This window comes from Phyllostomus hastatus, unplaced genomic scaffold (assembly GCF_019186645.2).
Source record: "Phyllostomus hastatus isolate PE091 unplaced genomic scaffold, TTU_PhHast_1.1 phas_scaffold_21, whole genome shotgun sequence".
Lineage (NCBI taxonomy): Eukaryota > Metazoa > Chordata > Mammalia > Chiroptera > Phyllostomidae > Phyllostomus > Phyllostomus hastatus.
Window position 1 is genome coordinate 3,764,220 of NW_025334017.1, and position 17,576 is coordinate 3,781,795.

The following is a 17,576-nucleotide window of genomic DNA, read 5'->3' on the forward strand; positions in this document are numbered from 1 at the left end:
GCAACACCTAATCCTGAAGCTTTAAAACAGTTTTGCTTACCATTTTATATTCACATAAACATGGAGAGACAAATATTGAGACCTGGTAACTAGACTAAAGTTATGGGCTGTGATAGAAGAACATTTTGCTCCTCAGTCATGTTACCTGTGGTTGGAGTTCCTCCTTTTCCTTTCATTTCCAGATATGATGTTCCCATGTTTGTAAAAAATATGTGGTCCTTGGAGAATCCTGGCACTATATTATTGATCATGTTTAAAAGTCTAGCAAATTATGGAGAGGGTGTAGGCAGAAAGGCAGAAAACTGTACTTGAACAACAATACAAAAAGTCTAGCAAATTAGAACATTTAATATGTATGAACATATATGTACATATATGTGTATGTATATGAAATATACATTTATTCTTGTGTTTGAAATTATAGCTTGGTTTCTGTTTTAAACAATAGGCATTTTATGTGTATAGAAACCCTTTCTGATTCTGTTTCATCCATGCATTTTTTTGTTCAGAGCTAGAGAATATATCATATACTTATCTCCAGTATTATATAATGCTATTTTTTTAAAAAAAACATTTTTTAAAAGATTTTATTTATTTATTTTTAGAGAGGGAAGGGAGGGAGAAAGAGAGAGAGAAACATCAATGTGCGGTTGCTGGGGGCCGTGGCCTTCAACCCAGGCATGTACCCTGACTGGGAATTGAACCTGCGACACTTTGGTTCACAGTCCAAGCTCAATCTACTGAGCTACACCAGCCAGGGCTTATATAATGCTATTTTTTAAAGAATATATACAGGTAGTTCTATGCCCTTACATTAAGCCATGAAAATGTCATTCTTATTTTATTTTTATTTTTTGGAAACCTACATCTAAACTTACTATACTGAACAAATGTACTGATTTGAATATAATCATGTAAAGGTGATGTTTGAATTGGTCAACTGAATGAATATTTTAAATGCTTTATTTCTACTTTTTTCTCTTTCTAAGGAACTAAATGTGAACATGCACTTGGTGGCTATGTTGTAATGCATGTTCCTGCTAAGATCACTGGAGCCCAACAGCAAGCTCTAGCATCCCAAAGATGAACATGGCATTTTCTGGTTTTTTTTCCTAACAGACATAGATAATAGATGAACATTTTGCCAAGTAGTTTTCAACCTCAAAAGTAAGGGATATGTTTTTAGTTAACAATTGTAACACAGTTTGTTTCATACAGGAAAATAGAGGAACTTGGAGTCATGGCTGTTTTTTCACTGATTTGCATTTTCTAAACATTTTTATTGAAAAGAATTCCCTGGTTGCCTATTAGACTGAAGGAAGATGGATTTGAATTAACCAGTTCATAAGAAAGGGCCATAATAGTGGGAGAGCACCTGAGTCAGGCAAGTGAGGACCAATTGGACTTCTTTGGGAGAGACAAAGAATCTTAAAGGATCTACACACATTTCCTTGGTCTATAGTCAGATGTTTCTGATAAATACTGGGACTGAAACCATAAATGGCTTCTCTTCAAAGACTAATGTTTCCAAATTCAAGAGGCTTTTCCTAAAAGAATCATAGCCATTTATTTAAAGAAGCAGAGGCACCATGAAATCCAAGTCTTTGGATTTTAAGGGAGATACAGAAGACACTGATGAGCAATTATGAGAAAGAAGAGAGGCCAGAGGTGATCCACCACAATACCTTTCAGCTTGTTCTCCCACTTTGTTCCCCAATGGAAAATCATGCCCTTTGTAGAATTTTGAATACATAAAATGAGTAAGTATATCTTTGTTGATTGCTTTTAATATTTCTGTTTCAACACTAATATGAGAAGAATCCTAGAATATTGATTCTCTTTCCTTTTCCAAAGCATCAATTTTTAGAGATGCCTGGAAAGCACTGTTTCTAGCTTCATGTCCTCTCAAGTCACTGGTCTGATAATGCACTCTAAAAGTTTTCTGGACGATGACAGACTTCAAGCTATGATCTGTGTTTCCCAGTTTCAACTTTTTGTAAGATTCTTCCTATTTTTCATAATCATACAAAAGTTACAATTTTATTTTTCATGAATCCACTTGCTTAGTTGTTAAATTTGAGAAATATGGTTGGTTAGGTCTTGATGATTTGACCAACGTAGTGACTTTGTACTATATCCTATGCTATTCGGAATTTCATTCACTCCTTAACTGTGTCTGCTTCTGTTTTTCTTATTAAGAAAATAGAAATAGCCCTGGCTGGCTAGTGGCATAGCTCAGTGGATTGAGCGCAGGCTGCGAACCAAAGTGTCGCAGGTTCAATTCCCAGTCAGGGCACATGCCTGGGTTGCAGGCCACAGCCCCCAGCAACTGCACATTGATGTTTCTCTCTCTCTCTCTTTCTCCCTCCCTTCCCTCTCTAAAAAAATAAATAAATAAAATCTTTAAAAAAAGAAAATAGAGATATATTAAGAAAGTAATTCTATATTAAGAAAATAAAATCAAAAAATTTAATTGTAAGACATTCTTGTCATTTATGAGAGATAAACATAAAAGCTTCTTGAATATATGAGTAAAAATGATGAAACTGTGTTTCTAGTGTTTTTTAGAATCACGTATGTTTCCTGAGTGACTGTGATGCCAATTAGAATTTTCTTAACTCTCAGAGATCTTCAATAGTTTACTCAGAATTATGGCAATTTCATAGTATATGGAAATACAAAATCTTCCCTTTAGGTTTTTTGTAGATAAGAAAAGCTTACTTCTCACAGCCTGTCTGGCCTTCTAACTCTTTATTCTCTGGGTGCTGTCTCTAGGCTATACTATTTGCACCTAAACTTGAGACTTTGACTGAAAGAATTCACATAAACCATTTGCCAGTTGTGTAGCCTTTCCTGAAGATGTCCTATGGCAAGTAAAGAAAGATTTAGACTAAAATCATAGAAACAGAATTTATCAACATCATAGGCATTAATATGAAAATATGATGAGATTTGCAGGCCTCTCTCAATTCATGTCAGTCTCCTGCTTACTTATCTCCCCGACCACCTGAAGAGAAATTCTGCTCACTTCCTAAATGGGTCCACTTTAATCATTCTACATCAGGATGAGCCCAGACTTCCTTCTAGGCAGACACTGGATTCCTCCTACATGGAAATCTGGTGAATAAAATTTCTCCCCTGGGTGCATCTTTACTGCAGGCCCTGACTCAGCAGAGGAATAATTTTGTACTCATAGAACTACTTATTCAACAGATTCACAAAGCTATATGAAAGTAATTTATTAAAATCAATGAAATAAAAATATTATATTTGAAATTTTTTCTCAAAATATATAAAATTTTAATTTATGGCTTAGCACCATAACGTTTTTTAGATCTTTTCACTTTTTCTTAATTTATAAGCACCAGTAGTTGGCCTTGTTTCCACGGACAATTTTTATTTTTTACAAAAACATAGGTTTTTAAATTTCTTTGAGAAACTGTGTTTGCTATAAGGAGTAGAGGACCACAGAACTGCACTGAGTAGGCACTCTGTAAATAATTACTGAATGAATAGATAAATGAATGACTAAGCATGTTCACTAACAAGTCATTCACTTCTGCACCCCAGTGTCTGCACATTGGACAGACTTTCACAAATGCCAAGCATCGTTGTGCAAGTTCACAAGGTGCCACAGCAACACAGACCACAATGTGAAACTCCCCCCACCCCAGTGTTGCGCAAGGCAAGAGGCTTTCCTAGTGGAATTTTATTCTGTCTCTATCCAAATTGGCGAGCCAAGATCTTTCTTACACATTGTGCTCCAAACAGAGAGGTGGAGACAGAAGCATTGAGAACATTTTTTTCTCCTTATTTTTTTCCCAGCCTCACCCTATTTGAGGCTCCATTATTCTAATCCACGTTTTGTTGTTGACTTTGTTTCATAGCCTTCATCTCATTTTTTCCAAATCTTCCTATGTTGGGAGCAACTCACAGAGCTATACTTTTCATCTAAGGTCAAATGCAAAAGAAGAGGGTATATTGAATGAAATTTTTTCTTGGTCAGCATCTTTTATTATTTATATTTTAATAGTTCATTTTTTATTGTATTTTTTCCATTGATCAGCATCTTCTACGTGTCAATAAAATTACAGGCATTTGTTGAGTGCCCTTGTCCCCTTCACTAGGGTTCTCACTTAAGCCACATTCTGACTTTCCACAGGGCATCTGCTTTGCCCTTGCATTCCTGAAAACAAGGAGAAATCATGAAAAAGATGTATCTGGCCTTAGAAATATTGCAATGATTAAAAATACAAAACCTGTTTTGTCAGTAAAACAGTATTTCAAAGTTTTCAAAGTGGTATTGCATGTATTATATATACTCATAAATATTTACCCCATAAATACTTGCATCTTTTTTCTGAATTTCACTTCTGGGCAAGATGGAGTAATAGAGGGTGGATTTACCCTTTTCCTGAAATAACCAGAATACCAGACAAATGCACATGAAATGATAGTTGTCAAGGCACTTGGCATCAGGCAAAGAAGGACAGTGATCTCTGAGAGACAGGAAGCAGACAAGGTAAGCTCCATGACTCCCCAGCTTACTGCCTAGAGGAAATGTCCAGGCCCCTGTGTAAGAAAGGGGAACCTGTGGAGACCCAGGCAGATTCCCTGAGTTAGGGGGTTGGATCTGATAGTCAAGAAGGCCAAGAAGGCCAGAATCCCCAGAACTAGACACTTTGAAAAAATCATGTAGATAATTCTGAAAATTTTCATTGGTTTACCATTTTCTAACATAAATTCTAATTTAGAAATTGTGAATAGAGAGTATGGCAACAACTTGTATTGTGGTACATTGTAGAGGTGTGTGTTTTTAATTTATACACTTGTGTATAATCCTGCATTATATTCTCCTGTACTCTACATACGTCTCTTAAATGTGTATCCAAAATGTAGAGTTTTTAACTTTCAATATTATTATAACATTGAATATTCCCAGAGGACTTGGTTAGTTGGTGAAATCTAGCTGAAGTATTATAGGATTAGAATCAATGTTACTTAGATAATTATTATAATCATAAATGTATCAGTAATGGAATGTTGAATAATGTCAGAAAAATTAGTAAGCTGCATAGAGTTCATTTCCACAAATAGGCATTCTCCCCTATAATTTACATTTATGATATGGTCTTGGTAGGCTTTTAATGTGAGCCACTTAGATATAAATATCATCTAAACATTGCCCTTAGTTACTTAAGCATAATTCAAGGGCGTAATTATGTCCTCAAAGTCTGATGTTCAATATATATAAACTACCTCAGATGTCAGTTATGATAAACTGAACACAAATGAAAAATGCATGGAGTCATTTATCTTTTTACCCACTCACATGTGAAATCAATTTAATTTTGTATGGAGAAAAGTATGGTTGAGTTGTCTTGTTTGCTTTGCACATGGCTGGACAATGGCCTGTGAAAGTCTGAGTGGGTGTCCAGCTCTGCCTCAGGTGGTTCATCACACCTAACAACTGCCCTATGACCTTTGCTAAGGCGTGAGAGCATGGTGGGAATTAATGCATCTCCAGGGTATGAGGGGCATTTAGCTTTGAGAATGTCCTAAAAAGGAGGGAACTCAGCCCTGCAGACAGACTATCCTGCTGGGCCTTGCTCCTGCCCTCCCTCTCCTCCACCCCATGGAGCATGTATATGGGGGCATCACTCCCATCTCGGCCCCACCATACAGGTGCAAACAAGGCCACAGAATCATCTCTTACAGGTAACACATCTGTTGGCTTTTATTTGCAAAGACAGCAAGGAAACAATAAAAATTAAAATAAGAGAAACTAAATAAGCACATTAGATGAAAGATCAACAGAACTTTGATTTTTTTTCAAAGCAACAGGCTTTTCTAATTTTTTTAAGTAGTTTCAAGGCGCATTGATTGCCATTATAGGTCTTACGTGATGTTTGCTCCTTTCATGTACTCGCATCACTTCCTGTTAGTTGTCTCTACTGTAGCTGTCTCTCTTTCTGTCCTCTGCTCTTTCCCCACCCTTCTCATTTCTGCATCCCCTTTCCATCAAATGTTTTCCTTTTATCTCCTAGCTTTCATTTACTTTTTAATTAAATCACTGGGGGACATTCAGAAGTCTTGAGGGCTCACTTTGAGCTGGGGAAATGTAGAAAGCTCTCTTTTGACTATAAACAAATGTTAATTTAAATGAAGTCTGAGCAATATTTTTTTCTGCAGGGCTTATTTTTGAATTGTTTGTAATATCATCTTTGGTGAATGTATCCTAGAGACACAAATTATTTTGCAAAACATTTAATGTATTTCCTATCCATTGGTATCTTAGCACCAATTCAAGTGGTATCTAATTAAACAGTGTAATACTGTCTTTGGTTATGAGATCAGATATTACTATCTATGATCCTCGGAGTCTCAATAAATTCCAAGTCTGGAACTATTACTGATGTTCAGCTACACCTAAAATAAAGGACACACAGAGAATTCCATCTGGTCACATAAGTTGCCTTAGTAATTCAAGTAGATTGGACCAGGAGTGGGGCCCATGAACTATGGTAAGATTTTTCATGGTAGCATCTCATTATTCAAAATTATACTAGATACATATATGTTGCACATATCCAGAAGTAATGCTTGCACTTAAAAATATCATATTGGGAGTGTGAGGAACTGTTACCAAATAACCAGTAAGTGTCCTTATCTTAGTTGGAATTGAGTAAATTGTGAATAAGGATGAAAAACATCGCTAACTCATCTTTGTGTTCCTCATGTCATTCAGCACAATGTGATATGCATAACTGGCATGAAGTGATTGGCTTACCTGTCCCTGGTGCTGCATTCACCATGCGCTGCTTCATAATGCCACAACTGTAGGAGGTAGTTCATGTCATTCAGATCTCCCTTCTGAGAATAACACAATAAACTTGCCATACAGAGTACTATGAGGGCAGAAAGAACAGGCCTAGTCTTGCACCTTGGCCCTGACACTCTCCTGGCCATATGAACTTGGGCTGGACTTGCTGGGCACACCTGGGAGAAGTGCAGGAGTTTCAGAAGCTTTTCCCTTTCTCTAGAATACTCTCCCCACTCTCCTCATCTAGATATCCCTTCTTGTCCTCCAGGCCTCAGCTAACAGGGCATCTCCTGCCCCCAGAGCCCTGAGGATCTCGGCATGGTCATAGATCCACACCCAACAGGGGAAAAGGCAGCAGCAAATGTAAATCTACCACTGAGCTGGCATTTAGTTCCAAAATGTGTGTTGTTTAAAAAGAAAAGAAAAAAAAATCCCTTCACACTGTCACAATATCTTACATTTCCCCTTTGTAGCCAGAAAAAGAAAGTTATGAGATTGTTTGCTTAGTGTCTTCTCCACTAAGTTGTGAGCTTTATGAAAAACTACATTCATTGCTCTGTCCCCAGAGTTCAGCTTAGATTTGGCATAGTAGGCCTTTTATTTCATGATTTTTATTAGTTTGCTGGGACTACCATAACAAAGCACCACAAACCGGTGGATGGAACAACAGAAAGGCATCGGGTCACTGTTCTAAAGACCAGACGCCCAAAATCAGGAGTTGGCAGGGTTGGTTCTTCTGAGGCTGTGAGGGAAGTATTTGTTCTAAGCCTTTCTCCTTGGCTTGTGGATAGCTTCTCAATGTTCACATCACTTTCTCCCTGTATGCATAACTATCGCCAAATTTCCTCTTTTTATAAAGACAAATTGTATTGGTTTAGGACCCACTCTAATGACCATGTTTCAATTTGATTATCTCTGTGAAGACCCATCTCCAAATATATCCACATTCTACAGTATTAGGGGTTAGGACTTCAACACCTGAATATGGGGGGAGATATAATTCAACTCACAGCAATGCCATACACAGTAACAAACCCATACCCCTGTTACTGTTAAGTCATCATTTTGAAGATGAACCCTGGGTGAGTCTCATGCCAAGGGGAGAGTGTATATTTGATGACACCTTCAGTCATCAAAGGAAGATTCAGAGAAGACAAATCTATGAGTGGGAGCATACCAGTAACTTGCTAAGGGGATTAAGGGAAATTTTAAGTAGCATTCAAATATTCTACACTTGCTAAAATTGAGTATAAATATATTTTTTAAAAATATTTTTGTTACTTTAAGGTTCTGCTTATCCAACCAAATGAAAAGAACTTTTCTCTCCATCCTCACTCAATTCTAGCTACACCTGTCTCTGTGCTGCCCTCAGAGGTAGGAGGCACTGTCTTCACAGGGTGTGGCAGCTGCTCAAGCAAACCTCCAGGTATGCACCTGGCTGACCCTTGACAAGTTATCACCAGGATGCTCCAGGCCCATCCCCACCTCCTATTAGCCTTTGCTCTGATCCCTACACACAAACCAGAAGGCCTCCTTTTTTGGCCTCTTGCACTCACAAATGTAATTTCCCTTACCTGCATTATTTGTCTCCATAACCTTAACATATTTCTCATGCATGTACCATTTCATCATTATTTTAAAAATCTGTCTCCAACCTACTAGACCATAGAATTACAAGCACAGGATCTTACTTTGACATGTCCCCCAAACCTAAAACAATGAATACACAGTAGTACTCAACAAATATTTGTGTAGTTGCCATTTTATTCATTATTATTATTTTTAGTTACTTAGAAGAGAAGTTATTTTATGCTTATAGAAAGAAATGGATTAATTACACAGTCTTTTAAGAAATGGATCAGTCTTTTACAAAAATGAAAATAAAAATATAAGCAAAATAAATTGATTTTCCCACTCAGTTTGACTCTTCTGACTTTCAATTCAAAGTCAGTGATGACTTTTTCTACACCATACAGGCTTCCCCCTCTATCTGACAGTAGAGCTTCCCTATGGAACATTTCCTAAGCCAAAATGGTGTAAAGTGAAGAAGCAATTACTTCAGGATACATCTTGCTGGCAGATGCACAGAATAAACTGGGATGAAGCACAGATACTCACAGAGCCAGTTTATAGCTCTAGTGACTTGAGGCTGAGATGCTGAGCGCATGTCCCAGGGAAGGTGCTTGGCAGGGCCCCTCTCCTTCCTCTGGTGCCTGCTGCCTCTGTCATGGCTAACTGCAAAACCCAGCAAATGCTATTTTCACTTTTTGCCTGTTTTCATAAAAGTGAAAATCCTCTTTGGATTTCTTTCTGTTAGTGAAAACAGAAAACTAATGTAGATCATTTGTAAAATCAAAGTGGCAACACAAAGTTTTAAAAAGTCGGGGATTCCTATGTCATCTTCTGGGTTATCAAACCATAGATGATAAAGCAATCCTTCAAAGAATCACTAAAAAGAACTCAGTGCCTTTGATGTGGCTCCTAAGTTAGCTTTTTATAAAATCACCTTTTATCCCCCTTATACCCTCTTCCACCCACACTCCAGACCACCCCACAATCACCACATTGTTGCTCATGTCCATGGGTTCTTTCCCTTTTTTGCTCAATGCCCCCACCCAGGGTTGTCAGCCTGCTCTCTATGTATGACTGTGTTTCTATTTTGCCTGTTCAGTTTTTCATTAGATACCACAGGTGAGTGAAATCATATGATACTTCTCTGTCTCTGGCTTGCTTATTTCACTTAGCACAATGTTTTCCGGGTATATCCATGCTGTTTGTTGCAAAGGGTAAAATTTTCTTCTTTTTTAAAGTCAAGCAGTATTCCATTGTGTAAATGTGTCATAGCTGTTTTATCCACTCATGTACCAATAGACAATTAGGCTTCTGGAAAGAATACAGGGTCTGGTAGAAGTAATGCCTGCTTGATTGTGGTTGGCAGGGTACATGAATGTCTCACACAAGATGGACAGCAATTTGAACATTTCACCTAAAATGTCATATGGTACACTTGAGTGTGATATTGCTATGCTACATAACTACATGCTTATGATTCTTTAAAAAGTATTTTGTAATAAAAAGGGAGTGCTATTTGTGCCAGGCCCTGTATATGTACCTCTATGTTCATGCAGGATTATTTACAGTAGCTGAGCCAGTTTTGCAATTCTGTTACTGAACTAGCCTGCTTTGGACTCCTGCTTTGGGAATGTTAATAAACATGTGCTTTACCCTCTTCTCCATCATTTTAATTCTAAGTAGTTAAAATCATACTTCACTATTGTTTCAGAGATTATCTTTCTTTTTCTTTTATTTTGAAATTTTTAAACATACATAAAAGTACAATGCATCTCTTTGTATTCAACACCCAGTTTCAGTGGTTCCCTCTCAATATTTTTCCTGGCATATTTTCAAGCAGATCCTGGACATTTCACCTGAAAGTCCTCAGGTGGACCTCTAAATGACAAAGACATTTTTTTTCTGAAAAAATTATTCAAGGGTCAGGGAGAATTTTTTAAATAAATAACACAGATAGAATCTAACAGCTAAAACATGTATTTGCATAAACTATAGTGCCTAAACACTTTCCCTTTTTGTGTAGGCCACCTGCATAATATTTTATTTTTTAAAAGAGTACATATTAAAAAAGATATGCATTTTCCTATTAAAAGATTTTTGCTGCCATTCGCATACAACATTTATGCAGGTTTCCTACCATGTACAGCTTATTAGGCATTACCCATGGAGCTAAAAAGCAATTGTTTCTATCCTGGAGAAATACATCTTCTAGCAAGGAAGACTGATAACACACTCACTTCCACACACGCACATCCACACACAAAGACAAACTGCACATTTCAAGGAAACAGAGTAATTAATGGTGGATAATGCAAGTGCCCAGGAATTCAGGGGCAGCAAAAGTCTCTCTGAAGCAGGTCAACTAGAAATAATTATGAAAGAAATGAGCTTCAGAGTGACACTGATTCAGGAGAAGAACGTGGAGTGAGACACGGCATGTTCAAATACTGCACCAGAAATTACCACCTGGTAAATGTGAGTGATGGTAAATTATTAAACAGATTTTGCCGTGTCAAAGTTGTGAGGTAGAACGTTGATCTTTAAGATCCTCATAAAAGGTTTTATAATTATAACTATTCAGAAGCACTTTTGACTTTGAAAAGGGGTTTCAGGAAAATGTCACCCATATAAATTTAATTTTAAAAATAGCCAAATGGTATGAGATGTTTTAAATATTTCCCATATTGAAATAATAAGTGCTAAGAGGATGCTATAAAACAAGAACTGAGGATGTAAAATCTTGGAAGAACTTCATAGCACTAAACTGCTCGGTCGGTCTGACATTATTCTTCTGTTTAATGCATTTCTAATGAAGGGATTTTTGCTCAGTGTGGTGGTTGTTAGGAGCAGCTTTGGAACAAGCGAGTTGTTTGGCAGCAACCATATAGGGAGAGCAGGGAGTTTGCCCTGTGGACTAGACCTGAGACAATGTTGGTTGGAGTCATAGGCATGACCTTCCATGAAAATCTGACCACTCCCTCACCTACCGTCTGCTCTGGTGTTTCAAACAAAATGAAGAGCTGCCCTTGAATGGTCATGTGTAAAGACCAAACTCCCTAGTTGCAACTTCTGGACTTTCCCTTCTGTAGGCAAGCAACTAGTGGTTCACCCCAGAAAACTCAGAGTCTGGTGCCTGCTCTGCTATTGCCTAGGCATTTGAAAGGAATGACAACTGAATGTGTTCAGCACCATCCATATATGTTCTTCTTTAATCTTTTTTAGCAATTCTTTTAATTGTTTCTGTTTGTATCTTTATTTTAAAGGTGAGGAAACTTAAGCACATATGATTACACAGGTAGCCCATGGTCACATAGCTAGCAGGGGATAGAACCCAGATAGTTTGATTCCAGGGCTCATGATCTTGGCCTTGGTTTACAGTCCTCCCTGAAGTTGTTTAATATTTCTATCTCCTTGTCTCTGTCTTCATAAATAAAGTGGGAATGTTACTCTCTGTGTATTTGTGCCTGTGGACCAGCAAGCCATGTAGTTATGATAGTATAGTGGAAGTTCTTGGAGCTCATAGGAAAATAGAAAATATTTATACTTGTTTTGGTTGGAAAGGTGCAGAATTCATTTAATATAATTTTATTTTCCTCAGACACATGTCTGAAAAGTTTATCTTGGGAGTAGAAAGGACAGAAATGGCTGGTGGCAATCAAGACCCTGTATGGGTATCAGACTTTCTGCATGGCCAGGTCCTCCACGTGGCCCTGGGCAATGCAGAATAATCTGTTTCACAGAGGCTGAGGCTGAGGCTCAAGTAGATGGATGACTTGCTCAAGATTGTGCTGTTCTGTGTGATTTTATACTAAGAATGAAGTGCAGCCATACCTCTTGTTTCCGTGCTAGTATCAAATTAAGACTCTTAGGCATGCCATGTGGCTCATTGGTTTGTGATCATTGTAAATGTGGGTCCATGAAATGCTGCTTTGCCTTTGCTTTTCTCATCTGGAGTTTATTCTCAGTCCCCACACCTGATTCATGTTTCCAGCAGTACATCAGGAGTCAGTCTGCCTTTTCAGACCTAATTGTTCACGCCTCACATTGCAGGATTAATATCTTGCCTACATTGCAGCAGCATTGTAAGGTGTTTCAGACCTGTTGAGTTAGCTGAGGAAAAAAATGTCCGATGTTCCAGATTGTAGGATGAAAAGTCAGCACATTGACCAGAAACTTATCATGCAAGTGGCACTAAGTAAACAGTCAGCGGGCCTGGACTATATCAATATGAGAACTGAATTAAGCAGTTTAATCTGTCTAAAGCTGTGTTTTTATTTATTATGCAAAAGTAATTCTAATTGCCAAACCTACTCTATATGTGTAAAGGTGCCTTTGAGAACATAAAACATTTCCCAAATACCAGGTATCAATAATATTGTAGTTGCCTCCAAACACAGAAAGGTTGAGATTCAAAGGGAACCCAACACATCTTATGTATGAAATAGAGAACTATGGTACTTACATCAGATCTGTTCAGCTCTGTCCTAGGGCAGGTGTTATGAACTGCATTGTTCCCACCCCTCAACAAATCCATATATTGAAGTACTAACCCCCAATATGACTGTATTCGGCGGTAAGGCCTTTAAGGAGGTAATTAAGGTCATTAGGGTAGACCTCCAATCTAATAAGACTGGGAGCCTTGGAAGAAGAGACATCAGGGATGGACATGCACACAAGAAAGGCCACATGAGGACGTAATAAAAAGATGGCCATCTGCAAGAAAAGGAGAAGCCTCGGGAGAAGCCAAACTTGCCAACACATCTCAGAGTTCCAGCCTCCAGAAATACGAGAAAATACATTTCTGTTGTTTAAGCCATTCAGTTCATGGTATTTTGCTATGGCAGCTTTAGCAGGCTTATTTATTATATAGGAACAAGGAACCTACACGTACATAGTATACCCAAACTTTGGTTATTGAGAGAATTACCTACACAACTACCACCACACCATAGCTCAGTTTTTAGCTCTTTTAGGCAGAAGTAGCATTTTAACTTCAATAACTTAGGTGACAACCCAGCCCCTCCTCTGCTTGCCTTTATGAAAGTGCCTCCCCTGCCTCTGGGAAGCCAGTGCATCTCTGCAGAGCAGGCTCTACTTTCTGGTGTGGTCTCCTGCCCTGGTGGGGCTCTGGATACAGAGGAAGACACATCTGTTCACTTCAGCCCTTGTTCACTTTGGCCTTTTACATTTCTGGAAGCCAAGAACAGATGATAACTCCATGTGCAGTTAATAAGAAATGTCAGGTGAGGGTAATTGCTATCCTATTTTGCCATTTTAGATAAATGTGTTTCTATCAGATGGAATACAATATAACCTGAGTTATTATTCAGCTGCTGACTCATGTGTTGTCTATTTTAAAAGACACAGGTTGGAAACACTTAAAAATTTTAACATGTCCATCTTTAATGTAAAGTTGAAAATTGTGCACCGAAACTCAGAAAGTTTACAGCAGGAGATTTTTTGGCCTGAATTGCTCAGGTAATTAGTTTGAACTTTTGTCTTATATTATTGACCCTGTGGCACTAAGGGAGAATCTGGAAATCAGCTGGTTAATTTCATTATTGATCTTGACCACTGTATGAGGCTGAATCTGTTAACCTCTAAATCTTGCTTTTTATCCCATATTTACTGCATAGTTTTGAGTATTTTCTACATGCCCAGTATTGTGCTAGCTTATAGCACAATTACAGTTTGCATTTCCAATTGGTGGAATTTCCAATTATTACTACCAATCTGGGTAGTACCCTTCCTAGTATTGCCTTAGCATGTCTGCCAAAATGCCTCATGCTACAACGTGGTTAATTTCACAAGAAACTCGGGATATTCTATCTCAACCCCACTCACTGGCCCAGAAAAAATAAGTGCTATCCAGGTGTCTGGATTTAAGGATCCAGGGAATGAGTACCAGCTGTTGCTGGGTCCAACTAAACTCTCTGAATGAGTGTAGGAAGCAAGGGCCAGAGCAGGAGCACAGCATGTGAAGTGGGGTCAGGTTCAGAACCTGGCAGCAGCCATGGCCAGGTCCTCAGGGCCTGCATGAAGCAGACAAGCCCTACAAGGGTTAAAGTAACAGCCAGCTAAGTAATGGGATTTTGAAGCAGTAAAAAAGCTCAATGTTCTTTTATTCCTGTTTCACAGACATTAACTGGCAGCATATATATGGTAATATGAGTCATAAATGAGTCTATATGTAAATGTTCCCTCTCGTTTGCATATTCATCTCTGCCGTGCACGGAGAGAGCTGTCTATCATCATCATCAGCTGTGTTGGAACAATAAGGCAGAAAAGCAAATAAATTCAGTGAGGTAATTCTGTGATGTTTATTTGTTGCGTTTACTTTGTATGCAATGTTTTTATTATAACTCAATTTAACTCTAAAGTTCTAACCAATGTTAGAGAAACTAGCAGGATCAGAGTACTATAGGATTAAAGGTTAGACCTGACAAATAATTCAGACCTTCAAATGTCTTACGCTTTATGTGCCAAGATAATTGTGTCAAAATAATGAATTGCTTTTCTCTAGTGGTGGGAGTGGAGAGGAAGAAAGAGTGATAGTGGTATTGTTTGATGAATGTGGGAGGTGGGGCTGGAGTAGAAGGAGGTGGTTTGGTTTCAACCCTCTGGGTAATTGGTTCAGTTTTTTGCCTCAATTAGTTTACATTGTATTAAACGCATGTGACTTTCCTTGTTAATTTTTATTACCTTTTTGTTGGTGATAGATGTAGTCAGGTTGGCAAAATTCTCCCCAGTGCATTTTGTCAGTCTTTTAATACTAAACAAACTGGTCACAGTGCATTCATATATGGACAAAATTTGTGGATTCCTATAAATATTTGCTATCTGGCTGCCTAGAAGTGGATGGACAATGATGATTTGGTTGAACTAGAGCCAGCTGTGGCAACACTAACACTGATGGAGTTTCTCTTTCATGCTTTCCCCCCTGTTCTTTACTTCTTTGTTTCATATCCTCCTTTCCAAACTGGCCAGTCCCGAGAGCCAGGGCCCTTTCAGAACCATCTGAGGCACAGCAGATTGGGACAGCTGATTTAAGAGTCAATGTTTAGGCGGATTGTGTAATCTGACACTTGGGTATAAAGGAAATCAGAATATGTTGCCCCTAAATATGTCACTTTGGCATAAAAATTATTTCAAGTTGAAAATAACTGAGAGCCAACTGCAGAAAAACCTCTCTACCGCCCCCCCCCCCCCCGCCCCACCATTTACCTCCAAGCAGTGCATACATTCCCTTTTCTAAGGTGTCCCCAGCACACTCTTTCTTATCGGGAAGAGCGGAATAACTCTGAATCATGACAGATGATTCTCAGGGGCCCAGAAAAGGCACTAAGAGGAACCTGCATAGCAAACCTTCTGAAAATAACCCTTGTCTCTCATTAGTTTCCCTATACCTTTCCATAATTTACTGCCCCTTAAAGTTCAAAATCTTTTACTTTACCTTTTCACTTCACAAATTTATAAGTCTCTAGGTCTGACTGCTTCTATGGGCTTTTTGTTTATTTCTTTGAGACCCCCATAAACCTTTGCTCCTGTTAACCTGTCTTTTGTCACTTCAGTTTAGAGATCCACCACTGGGCCAGCTTTGGGTAGAAGAAAAAGCTTTTTTTCTCCTTGTCAAGTGACTCAAAAAAATCTTAGGAGAAGAAATGAAAGGTTTGCCAAGTGGCTTAAGATGTCAGGAGCTCACCTACTAATCCAGGCAAAAGCTTAAGGACTAAGGTGCAGAACATACGTGACCCTCCCTGTGCCTCCACTCACCAGCTGGGACTAGTGACTCAGCCTCACAGAGCTTATTTAACAATCTGTAAAATGGCGATCATTGTTTCAGCTGGCTCTTTCACAGGGTTGGGTAAGAAAAAGTGAAAAATTCTGAATAAAACTGTAAGCCATTTTAGAAAAGTAATATTGTTACCAGCATCCAGGGTTCTTGGGAACTCTCAAGATGGAAATTGTGAATTCTCCACAAAAAAATTAGTGCTCAGAGGAGAGGTTTATCGTACAGCTCAAGTGCAGGAGGGAAACAGCAGCCCAAGGGAGAAAGAAGTTGCTGCTGTGCTCCATGCAAAAGCTAGGAAACAGTTTCAAAGAATTTGGGAATGAGAAGGTGATGTTTAAGAGTGACGTCTAAGTGTGACATCTAAGCATGTAGAGGAGGGAACTCTTCAGCACTGGCACAGTGGAACTACATGCTTCTTCATTTGTTGCATGCTTCCTTAGCATGTTGAATTTTCACCCAATAGTGTGTTTTTACCATTATAATGAGGGTAAGATCATGGAGTGGTCTGCCTGGGGCTTAACTGCATTCAATAGGGTCAACAAAAATCCAGTCTTATCAAGGAGACACTCAGCCTGTCTCTATATTAAAAGTTTAGATTTACCACCAGATGAGACAGTTTTAAAAAATTTTTCTGGTAATGTGGTATATATATTACATATAATTTATAATATGTATATATGTGTGTGTATATATACATATAAAATTTAGCCATAAAAAAGAAAAAAATCTTGCAACTTGCAACAACATGAATGGACTTTGAGGGCATTATGCCAAGTGAAGTAAGTCAGACAAAGACAAATACCATATGATCTCAGTTGTATGTAAAACCTAAAAACAATAAAACAGAAACAAACAAACAAGCAAAACTACAAAAAAGACCAGTATCACAGATACAGAGAACAGATAGGTGGTTGACAAGAGCAGGGGCCAAGGAGCAGACAAAATGGTGAAGGGGGTCAAAGGTACAAGCTTCTAGTTATAAAATAAATAAGTCATGAGGATATAATGTACAGCATGTGACTGTTGCTGTATTTTATACTTTAAAATTGCCAAGAGAGTAAATCTTAAAAGTCCTCATCACAAGAAAAAAATATTTTGTAACTATAAATGGTGATGGAGGTTAATTAGACTTGCTGTGATCATTTTGCAATGTATACCAACATCAAATCATCATGTTGTAAACTTGAAACTAATATTATATATAAATAATACACCAATAAAAATAATAAAGAAAAAAAGTACATTTTTAATCCTCATCCAAGAGCATGCTTATTGATTTTAGAGACAGGGGAGAAGAGGGAAAGAGGAAGAAAGAGAGGGAGAGAAACATTGCTGTGAGAGAGAAACATTCACCAGTTCCCTTTCCTATGTGCCCTGATTGGGGACCGA